The following is a 12013-nucleotide window of genomic DNA, read 5'->3' on the forward strand; positions in this document are numbered from 1 at the left end:
ATTAGTCTTAATGAAGTTAGATAACGTGCCCAAAATAATATATTTTGGAAGTAGAACTGGAATACAAACCCAGGTCTGTAAAACACCAAAATCTTCTACTTAATCACCATATTCTCCTTTATACCCTACCCTCCCTGCCATCATCCCACCATCCATCACCTAGTAACAGTGGTGCGAGGCTTTCATCATTTGATGCACATTATTTCTAGGCTACATGTTAGCTAAAATATAACTTCATAAGTGCATATTTTACTCACACACCTACAGCAGAACCTGGCCAGATAGCAGGTTGTCAGTAAATGTGTTTTAAATAAGTGTTTTGTTTTAGAAGAGTTTTACATTTGTAGAACATTTACAAACACAGTACAAAGAGTTCCTGTCCACCCCTCACCTAGTTTGCCCTTTTGTGATTTCAAACAGATGGTAAAGTAAACTCAGAATGAAAGAGCCCTCATTGTAATCATTTTCTGAACAAAGACACCGCATATGAGCCTGTAACTGCAACCAACTCCCTGTAGGTCAGCCGGCAACATGCTGTCAGATCAGCCCAGCTGGAATGAACCCTGGGTGTCAAAGAATGTTCTGGGAATTTCCCGGAGCTTTGTGGATTTCAGACCTGACACTTCACTGGCTCTTACAACAGAGGGTAAGTGAGCAGAGTCTGCATTTTCCAGGCTAGCTCCTCAGAAGGTTGTGTCTCACTTAGATCATCAAAGCCATTGGCCAGATGTCCTGTCATGCCCTGTACTTTGTACAATGCCAAGTACACTGCAGATAGTTCCACAAGTGCTAAATAACAGTGTCTAACTTTCATGGGCTATTTGCTGTACAGTCATTCTTTATATTCATTCTATTAACTGCCATTGTCTGTGCTCTTGGTGAGAAAAAGTGTTACGGGTGACAAGATGGACATCTGTTTAAAAGACATGTTCAGAAATAGAACTCCTTGCTCCCAATCATGTCAAACTCTCACAGTATTTGACTGGAGCAAAGCATAAAAAAGTTTTAGCGGCTTGTCCTTTATGCTAGTTGCAAAATTTACAACCACCCCTCCACTTGCATCCTCTCTGAGATCCTATCTGCCTTTGAGGACTAACATGACATAATTCTACTCAACTATAATAATGTAACGGTGAAGAGGAATTTTCTGCTTGGAAGAGACCATCTCATTTCAATATGCTGTGACATCCTTTGGAAACCAATATCCTCTATAATGGAGAATGGCTGCAGATCAAGGGCAATCATTTCTGTGATTTATGAGCAGTGCAAGCAGATGGTTTTTTGAATATTTGGCCTTTTCCCAAAACCTCATGCAAGCTAAGCTGTTGTATCTTATTGCATGAAAAGTCTGCTTCCAGGTGAGGGGATGGGCTGACTCAGAATCTGCCTTTGTACTTGAAACCAGGGGCAGAAGATACAGCTAACCTAAAGAAAGTCAAAGAAACTGGGTTTTGTTTTTGGAATTTTCTCCATAGTTAGCAGCAATCATAACTACAGACCAACTGTGACCACCAAAAAGGAAAAAAAAAAAAAAAAAAAAAAAAAAAGACAGCCAGATCTTTGGTCCGGAAGGTGATGATGTCTCACTTTGCCATGGTTATTAGATTATCAATTTTCTCCCCCTAAGACCTGTGTGATTCACAGGGAACACTATTAGCCTGGCAAGAATTAATTACAGCCCTGACAAAGGTGACCTTCCAAACAAAAGCAAAAAAGCAAACCAGTCTTTTGTATGAGGCACCTGAATGGTTAGGAGGTTTGGCTAGGATTCTTAACAGGATCTTGAGAATTGCTATCTGATTAAAAAGGAGCATGTTGGATTGTTTTAAGCAGAAGGCCAGAGTGTGTGGGACTTTAGCCTAAGCCATGACAGGAAATATTAATTATCTGCTGTATTCAATATATAAGATTTGAAGGCTTCTATTTCAATTCTGTTCATCTCATCACAGGTCATAAAAAAATGGGAATTTTGAGGACCAAAGACTGACAATGGAGAAAGAAACATCATTTCATTTCAGCATCAGAGGACTTGGGAATGTTGCACATTGTCTTAGTCTGTTTGGGCTGCTATAACCAAATAATAGAAACTGGGTGGTTTATAAACAACGGAAAGTAATTTCTCACAGTTCTGGGAGCTGGAAGGTCCAAGATCAAGGCATCAGTAGATTTGATGTCTAGCGAGCGCTCGCTTTTGGTTCATAGATGGTGCCTTCTTGCTGTGTCCTCACATTGTAGAAGGGACAAGGCAGGTCCCCGGAGCCTCTATTATAAAGACACTCGTCTCATTCTAATGATCTCATCACCTTCCCAAACCCCACCTTCTAATACCATCTCATTGCTGATTAGGTTACAACACATGAATTTTGGAGAGGCAGAAACATTCAGACTGTAGCACACGTAGAAGTGAAGGAAGCCAGTCAGAGCCACCTGAAACAGGACCCACAAAAAGTGACTTTATCTACAGTCAGTCTATCCAACACTGTCCCTAGCTTGAGATTCTATCTGTTACTCTTCCTTTTCCAGGATATTAATATTGGGAAAATGTATGAAGTCACCAAAATGAGTCTTTAAGAATCCCACATTCTTCCCTGTAGCAGTGAAACCCTCCCTCTCCTCAGTTTCTCAGTGCCCAACAGCACAGCAATCCTTTCCTATACAAAACTGTGCATTCAGGAAAGGTTTTGCTACCTGTAACCAACCTCAAAATAAACCTACATCAATTTTTACTGCAAAGGTTTTATTTTGGGGCTGAAATGGAAAGCTTTGGCACATGTTAAAAGGATTTCAAGGATAAACAGTAAGTTTTCTTTGTTTTTTGCAATGCTACCAACTTGTCACAGTGGCAAGCTTCCTTCCTATGATTAATTTTGCTCCCAGAAAGTATCCAATGTCCCAGAAATGAACACTTAGGCAGATCTGTCTGTCTCTACCAGTGTATTCTAAGACCATACTTGGTTCAGCTCATAGGTTTCCCTGGAAACATGTACTTGCACTGGTCTGTCCATTTTCACAGCTCTGGGTGACAAAGGGTACAATTCTCTTTAAGAATGTAGCCCTGGCTGGGAGCAGTGGCTCACACCTCTATCCCAGCACTCTGGGAGGCGGAGGTGGGCAGATCACCTGAGGTCAGGAGTTCGAGACTAGTCTGGCCAACATGGAGAAACCCCATCGCTACTAAAAATACAAAAAAGTTAGCCAGGCATGGTGGCAGGCGCCTGTAATCCCAGCTACTCAGGAGGCTGAGACAGAAGAATCGCTTGAATCCGGGAGGCAGAGGTTGCAGTGAGCCCAGATCACCCCGTTGCACTCCAGCCTGGGCAACAAAGAATGAAACTCCGTCCAAAAAAAAAAAAAAGAATGTAGCCCGGAGCATCCTTAGGAAGTCTTACAATTTTCAGTTCTATTAATATTCTTCTTATTCCACAAGTTCTGTTTTTATTCATCCCCTTATTTGATCATTCACATACCCATTTAACAAAAGTTTATTGATTGCCTGTCCTAGACTAATGACACAGTCCTGGGCTTACAGCTCTGAAAACGGCAGACAAGGTTTATGTTCTCGTATATACGTTTAATTATCTGCTTGACTTCACGTTATTTGATTATACTTTTAATCATTCCTTGAGCTACTTCATTGTTTTTGAAGAAGCAAAGTATCTCCAACCATTTTACATTAAATACCAACACAAGCCAGCTTCTCATAAACCGTTAAGTAAAAGAGATATTCAAGTCCATTATTAAGAAAAACAATAGCAAGGAAAATATTAAGAAAATTAATGGCATATTATTAAAGCTGTAATGAGATACAAATTCATAATTTGGTGTTGGTCACTGTTTCTTATTTTAGCCACTCTGATAGGTATATACTGACATTTTAATTTGATTTTCCTAATGATTATGATGTTGGAAATCTTTTCACACGTTTATTTGTCATCCATTTTTCTCTTATTTTAGCCATTCTGATAGGTGTATACTGATATTTTAATTTGATTTTCCTAATGATTATGGATTACGAAAAGATGTTGGAAATCTTTTCACATGTTTGTCATCCATTTTTCTCATTCAGTAAAATATCTCTTCTTGACATTTGCCCATTTTCTTGTTTTTGTTTTACTGTTTTGAGGTTTTTTTTGCATATTCCAGACACTAATCCTTCATCAGACATGTAGTTTGCAAATATTTTCTCCTAGTCAGTATCTTATCTTGTTATCCACTTAAAAGGGTTTTTCACAGAGAAAAGGGTTTTTTAATTTTTTTTTAATTTTATGAAGCTCAATTTATCAATTTTCCTTTTCTGGATCATACTTCTGGTGTCAAGTTTAACCCTAGATCTCAAAGATTTTCTCCTATTTTTTTCCAAAATTTTATAGTTTTACATTTAAGTCCATGTTCCAATTTGAATTAATTTTTATATGAAGTATGAGACTTATGTCAGTTTTTGTCTATGGATGTCCACTTGCTCCAATATAGTTTGTTGAAAATGCTAGCTTTCATCAAATTGCTTTTGCATCTTTGAAAAAAAATCAATCAGGCATATTTTTGGGGACCTGCTTCTGGGTTTTCGATCCTGTCCACTGATCTGTGTGTCTACCCTTCTGCCAATAACACAGTCTCAGTTACCGTAGAAATTAAGTAGACTAGTTCCTCCCAATTTGTTCTTTTTCAAATAGTTTTAGCTACTCTAGTTTCTTTGACTTTCCATTTAAATATTAGAATAATCTTCTGTATATATACACAAAAAATATTTCTGGAACTATAGGAATTGCATTCAGCCTGTGTATCAATTTTTGGAGAATTGACATCTATGTTGATTCTTCCAATCTATGAATATGGTATGTCTTTCCAGCTATTTAGATCTTCTTTGCTTTCTTTCATCAGTATTTGTAGTTTCTGTCTCCAAGTCCTATTTATGTTTTGATATCTTTACAGCTCAGTATTTCTTTCTCTTTTTTGGAGCAAATTTAAATAGTATTTTATATTTAATTGTGGCTTTTCTACATGTTTATTGCTGATGTATAGAAATAAAATAGATTTTTGTATGCCTATCTTGAATCTTGCAACTTTGCTGAACTTACTTATTCATTCCAGGAATTTTTGTATAGATTCCTTGGAATTTATACATGAACAATTATACCATCTGAAAGTAGGAACAGGTTTTTTTCTTCCTTTCCAACCAATATGCCTTTTAGTTCCCTTTCTTGTCTTGTTGTACTGACTAGAACTTGTAGCACTAAGTTGAGTAATAAGAGCAGACACCCTTACCTTGTTGCCAATCTTAGGGAAAAACATTTAATCTTTCACTATTAAGTAAAATATTAACTGTGGAGTTTTTGTAGATGATCTTTAACAGATTGAGAACACTCCCCTTTATTTCTATTTGTTCTGAAAGTCTTTGTGATGAATGGGTGAATGTCCAGTGCTTTTTTCTGCATGGCTTGTTATGAACATAACAATTTTTTCTCTACCACGCTAAAATGGTAGGTTGCATTAATTTATTTTCCAGTATTGAGCTAGACTTGCCTTCTTTGAACAAATCCCATTTGTTCATGGTGTCTAATTCTTTTTAGCTGAATTATATTTGATAGTGCTTTACTGAGGATTTTCACATCCATGTTTATGAGGGATATTGGTCTCTAGTTAGCTTTTTTGTACTTTGATTTTTTTGGTATCAGAGTAATACTAGCATCATAAAACGAATTGAGAAGCATTTTCTTCTAATTTCTGGATGACTTGGTGTACAGTTAATGTTAATCCTTTTTTTACATGTTTGCTAGAATTCGCAAGGAAAACCATCTGGGCTCAGATATTACTATTTTGGGAGTTTTTAAGTAATAAGATCAATTTTTTTAATAGTTACAGGGCTATTTGAATTATTTGTTTTATATTGGGTGAGTTGTAGTAATCTGTGGTTTTTGAGGATTTGGCCCATTCATCAAAGGTTCAAATTTATGTGTGAAATCATTTCTTGTGGCCTCTGCTAACATATGAGGAGAGTGACTGGTCTTTCCACAACAGGGAAGTCAGGAAAGTCCTGACACTCCTCTAGGCCACTATCCAGGAGAGACAGAGGTGCCTGATTACTGCCAGGAAAGACTGGGAGTTCAAGATCCCCATGTGGTATCCACTGATACCACAGAGTAGCTGGGTCCTCATAACTGCCTGGTAGGTGTGAAAGTCTTGGCTCCCTACTTATCCTCCCCTAACATGACCCTGAGAGGGGAGATGATGCACCTTGTCACATTCTGGTGAGGACAGAAGTCCAGATTCACATTTAATCCTTGCTATTGTGGATAAGGGTTAGGATCACAACATTTCTGTGGTGTTTGGCTACAGTGCTTTTTATTGATCTAAGAGAGCTTTTAGGGTTCTACTGTTGTTGTTTTGTCTGTCTGGACTGCCCATTTCTTGGTCCTTTGGCTAGAGGAAGGTGGCTTTTATTGCGACTTTTGAAAATGTGTGCCTTTTGGTTTTTCTGGGCTGCCACCTTCTTCAGCTCCAAGTCTGTGGTATATTAGGCAAAAAGAAAATCCAAGGAACTTACTACTCCATTATTTCTTGGGTCTCAAGATCTCCAGTAAGTCCACCTTCTTCTCTTCACCTTTCAGAATCTCCTTATGCTTGTTTTATATGTAAGTCTGGGGTTTTAGTTGTAGTTAGTGGGAAGAGTAAAGAACAATACTTCTAATCCATCTTCCCAAGAGCAGAATTTCTGAGTATCTTTAAAAACAAAAATAAAAAAAGTTATTACAGTGTATTTTTTTATAAAGAGTAATAAGTGGAGTATATAAATTTTATAGCCCATATAAATCTATCAATAGATAGTAAATACAAAGCTTCTCTGATTCCTTTACATAAGAATGATAATATATGACTAAACAGAGAATTTCTGGTAAATCTCAAATTATTTTTACTTACTTCAAAATTCTATAAATATTGCTCCACTAGCATCTAATGTTCAACATTATGGAGAAAAAGATTGAGACCAGCCTGATCTCTCTACTTTGTCTTTCTAGATGCTCAGAGGATTCTTTGTTTACTATTGAAATTCCAAAATTTCTGTAGGTATGTTTAGGTGTAGTTTTCCTGTTGACCAGTTTGTCTCATGTGCTGTCTTAGGATGTTATTCATCTCAGGAAAATTTTCTACTATTAGTTCCTGATACTTGCTCTGTTCAATTTGTTCTCTCCTCTTGACCAATTTTCTGTAGGCTGAACTTCTGTTCTTTGCCTTTTGTTTCTGTCCTCTTCTTTTTGTTAATTTCTTCTATTTGTTATTGTGCTATGAATTCCAGGAGAATTGTTGAAAATATCTTCCAAGTTATTGGTTACGTCTCTAAAGAGATGATTCTTATCAGTAACTGCTTCCAATGCAGACTTTAATTTCCTCATTACATTTTAATTCCTTTACAATGTAAATTTTTCTTGCCAATTCACTTTGTACTTACAACTATGTAGAAAACAACTTTTGACTTTTTTAATGTCACCTTTCTTCCCTTATTTCAGGGATTCTGATGTTGTTTTGAAGTTGAGTACACAATTAAGATGTAATTACCTTCCCTCTAGTAAATCTTTTCCAACTGAATAATGTGTGGACGGAAAAACAATTAAATATGACAAAAACAAATGTAATGAAAAGCAAATCTCCCTCTTACCCCCAAATATGCAACCTTTTCTGTAATCAAACATTGTTAATAGTTACTTATTTCCTTCCAGAAACATTTTATTTATACTCGAGCATGTAAATGTATGTTTATCTGTGCTGTTTTTAATATAAATGTACAATAGAGGCCTTGATTTTTTAAAAATATCTTGAAGATAATTTTATAGTAGCATGCAATATTCTATACATTCTACTAACAACATAGAATTCTGCTAAATGAATTCACAATAATACATTTTTCTACTATCTCATGGGAGACACTTAAGTTGTTACAAGTACTTAACCACAGGGAATTTTTGAAAAGCATGGTGTTCTTTTATTCTTTAGTTATGTTTAGGGGTGGGTGGGTTGTAGACATTTGTTTTTTGTTTTCTATTTTTCTTCAATTTACTTTTCTTTTTAATCTTGTTTGAATATCATCTTTGAATAATAGGAGATAGATCCAGACTTTGTGCTGACCTTACAATAGAGTGACTTAATCATCCCTGTTTCCTCTCATCCCATCCACATTGTGCTGACCTGACAATACAGTGACTTAATTATCCTTGTTTCCTCTCATCCCATCCACATTTTTACACTTAGTGTCTTCCTTCCGAACAAAACCAAGGTGCTGATCACTTTTATAGACAACTGATAAAGTCTGAAGAAATTCAAAATGTTAACAATATTTATCTCTGAGTAGTTGAACCAAGGGAGATTTTCACTTTTATATTGATGCCTTTTATATTGCTTAAATCCTGTAATTGAAAAGGTTTTAATGTTTAAGAAAAAAATGCAATGGAAAATTAAAATATAGCATTACCAGTTCAATAACCCAAAATATGGGAGTAGTAGGCCACTAAAGCTGAATGTTATTCAAAAGAGGAACTTCATCTCTACACCATTTTTCTAAGTGTGTTGAAACCATTCCACTGGTGACAAGCTTTCAGTTGGTCCTGGCCCCATAACAGGAATAGCGGGCACCTTTAGATGTCAACCCATAAAAGTTCTCCCTTATTCACTGCTAACAAAACCCCAATTTTGTTTGGGCAGTAAATTCAGCCACAATCAAAAGATTTAATAGGTAAAAGCTCAGCAAAAGATTTGAGCTGGGTCCGAAGATCAGCAACAACAGAAAACTAAAACCTACTCCAGTTTCTGAAAGAAACTCTCTTAGATTGCAGTTATTCAATCTAAGGCAGAGCTATAACTACAGGAAAAAGGCCTCCTAGCAGGAGCTGTGGCCTTCGGTAGAGAGAGAATGATATTACCAAACCCAAAGAGGGGTGGAGTCATGGAAGCCGGTTCACCCAATAGGAGTGGCAGCCCAGAGGAACAAACTGTGGCAATGCAGGAAGGACAGAAGATAGCGGAAACAAATGCTCTCAACCATTCTATTCTCCTGCCTTCAGATTTCTTACCATTTCTTCTGGTACCAAAGACTCAATGAGAAGCCAGATGGAGAGGGAGTTCAGGTGATCTATGCTACAGAGGTCAGCTCCCTGAGGTATGAAGCAGGTTGAGGACAGGGAGATATACATTTTCAATGCCCTGTCTCACATCCTCTTGGCTCACCATTTTGTTCTGACTATTGCTTTAGCAACCAGCCGAAGCAATAGAACCTTAATTTAGCTGCACAAATGTTTCTTGTGCTTCAGGAATTCTTTGTCTCCACTGCATGAGATACCTATACAAGACTAGCCTGCTTACTCATTCTGCATCATACTCCGACTGTACATCCAAGGAACTTAGCAGCCCCAGGGGCAAGCCTTGACCAACTGGAGTTGGAATCAAGTAGATAAATATACCCTTTTCCCATGTCTTAGAGCAAACAAGTCTGAAGGAGGATCTATACCATTCTTCAGAGGGTTTTCAACTAAACTGAACCCCAGTTGCCCATAGTAGTAACTAACATTCAGTGTTAATAACTCCACTCTTGGATTATCTTTATATATTCTCCATTTCACTAGTCCTAATACTCAAGGTTTAATTTGTATCAAATAGAGAAGAGGCTTCCAATACCGGCCATTGAATCCCACGACAGAATGCCGTAGCTTTTCCTGAAGCAAAATAACACACTATCAACATCACCATTCAATCCTCTGACTCCTGTTCCCTGAGGTCACTTCCTCAAATAAGCTATCTATCTGCATCTATCCCTTTTCTCCAGCTCTTCTTTTGGGGGAAACCCATGATAAAATAGGCAGAAAACAGGTAGCTCTAGAGTAGCAAAAGGAAAGTAAGCAATCCAGGTGTCCATCCTTCTCCCAAGCAATGCAAGAGTAAATAACTCCATTCCAAAATTCAAGTGTAAACTAGGCATGGTGGTACAGACCTGTAATCCCAACTACTTGGGAGGTTTAGGTAAGAGGATTGCAGGAGCCCAAGAGTTCATACATATGCCCGAGGAACATACACAGATCCCATCTCAAAAATATAAATTTTTAAATCTAGATACAAATTCTTATTAATCTACAATAATGGCTTAGTAGTGGTTGTGTGACCAGTTTTGGCCAATGTCAAAAGATAGAAGTATGCTGTCATGGTTTACAGCATAAAAGCAACTATAGCACAAGGGTAGTTACAAACGGAAAGTCTAAAATGTGAAGCTGTGGCTGAAAAAAAAAAAAAAAACTAACTCTAAGGCTCAAGGCTGTATACACACTATCAATCCAATATTATCGTCTACCAAACCCAAACTGCTGGTGCCACAGTCACAGATCTATCTTGAGAAAGGGAGAAAAGAGAAAGTGAAGCTTGTGGTTGCCACAAATGTCTAGCCAGGGTCCAAGGGATGGGAAAATCTTAGGATTGTTTCTCAAATATGTATTTTGATTCTCCTGTGGTTTAGAGGATGTGCACAGCCAGCTCTGACTCCGCAGGATAAAGTTAATGATATAAAGGAGAGGTACACAAACATTTTCTGGAAAGGGACAGATAGTAAATATTTTAGGCTTTAAGGTCCATATAGTCTCTTAAAAGCAGGCACAGAAAACACATAAACAAATGGGCATGACTATGCCCCAGTAAAACTTTATTTACAAAACAAGTGGTAGACCTGATTTGGCCTGCAAGGTGTAGTTTGCTGACCCTGGTGTAAACCAAGAAGACTTTTGCTGCCACTTCACAAAGAACCCAACTGCACCACAGTTAATAATCTCTTCAAACTGTGAACAATCTCATTAATAAATAAAATATTCAACTATCCAGTAGCTGTCTTCAAAAATTTTTTCTCTCACTTAAGAATATCAGCTTTCTATTGTTATTTCCAGAAAAAAATCAGATCACCAAATTACTGTCAAATGATTCTATCTTCAATATTTTTAATTTTACAAATCACTTTATATCTCATTCTGACACTTCCACACCCCCAAAAATGAAATTGAAAAGTGCAAGACCTGAAAACCTATTGTGAAAGTCCATCAATTTAAAAAAGAACACTAAGTAGAACTAAAGAAAATGTATTTGCTCAAATACAATCACATAACTAAACCAAAAGTAGCCTCCTGGAGATAACCCTGTGTTAAAAGATTTTCATGTTTTCTTGAGAGCCTTTCATGCTAAAATTTCTAAAAGCCCACTGGTTGCACACAGTGGCAAAATGCTACTGTGATTTAACAACCCCAGGCATAATTAAATAACAAAGGAAAGATATGATGGAGTATATTTCTTATCCAGTAGTAAAGTAATCTGCAATTTCACAAGTTAGAATTTGGTCGGGACCCAAATGCTAATTTCAGTACCAGGCAGAGTGTACTCAAGGTTTAATTTACATCAGAGAAGAGGTTTCCAGGACCAGTCATTGAACCCCATGTTGGAATGCAGTAGCTTTTCCTAAAGCAAAACAACACACTACCAACATCATTGTTCAGCAGCACCATAGGTATCTCTGTGGGAATTTTTTAACAAATTACTGACAAGGGTTGGCCCTATTTAATCCATAATTGTGAATGCCATCAGCGCCTATGGTTAGAGGGCTATAAAGCCAAAGAATAGCACACACTTGGGTCTTGTTCAGACTAAATTACTACCGAAAAAGGGCCAAATACCAAAGTAACCACAACTGCATCTTTAGATTGCCCTCTCAAAATTGTTATTTTTTTGTTCTGAGGATTTAATGGAAAAATAAGCAATTCCTTTCAAGTTAGAAATTAATTTTCTTCTGGTAAACAAATGTTTATCCCATTAAATGTGGATTTCTTTCTTCTTCTTTTTTAAATCAACACCCACACTTTCTATCAAAGAGCACAAAATTTTTCTGGCATCTTCTTTAGACATTCTACAAACATAATTGGTTTCAGATGATAGATAGACAGACAGACAGATAGATATTGATATCAAGCAACTTACAGCTAGAGAGTACAATTTACACAGA

The 12013-nt window shown here is 37.0% G+C and overlaps 1 pseudogene; it reads left to right on the plus strand.

Moving 5' to 3' along the window:
- The first annotated feature begins 531 nt into the window (after positions 1-531).
- LOC105512853 overlaps positions 532-12013 on the plus strand; it is a 70570-nt pseudogene continuing 59088 nt past the window's right edge.

This window comes from Colobus angolensis, unplaced genomic scaffold, assembly GCF_000951035.1.
Source record: "Colobus angolensis palliatus isolate OR3802 unplaced genomic scaffold, Cang.pa_1.0 Scaffold104, whole genome shotgun sequence".
Classification (NCBI taxonomy): Eukaryota; Metazoa; Chordata; class Mammalia; order Primates; family Cercopithecidae; genus Colobus; species Colobus angolensis.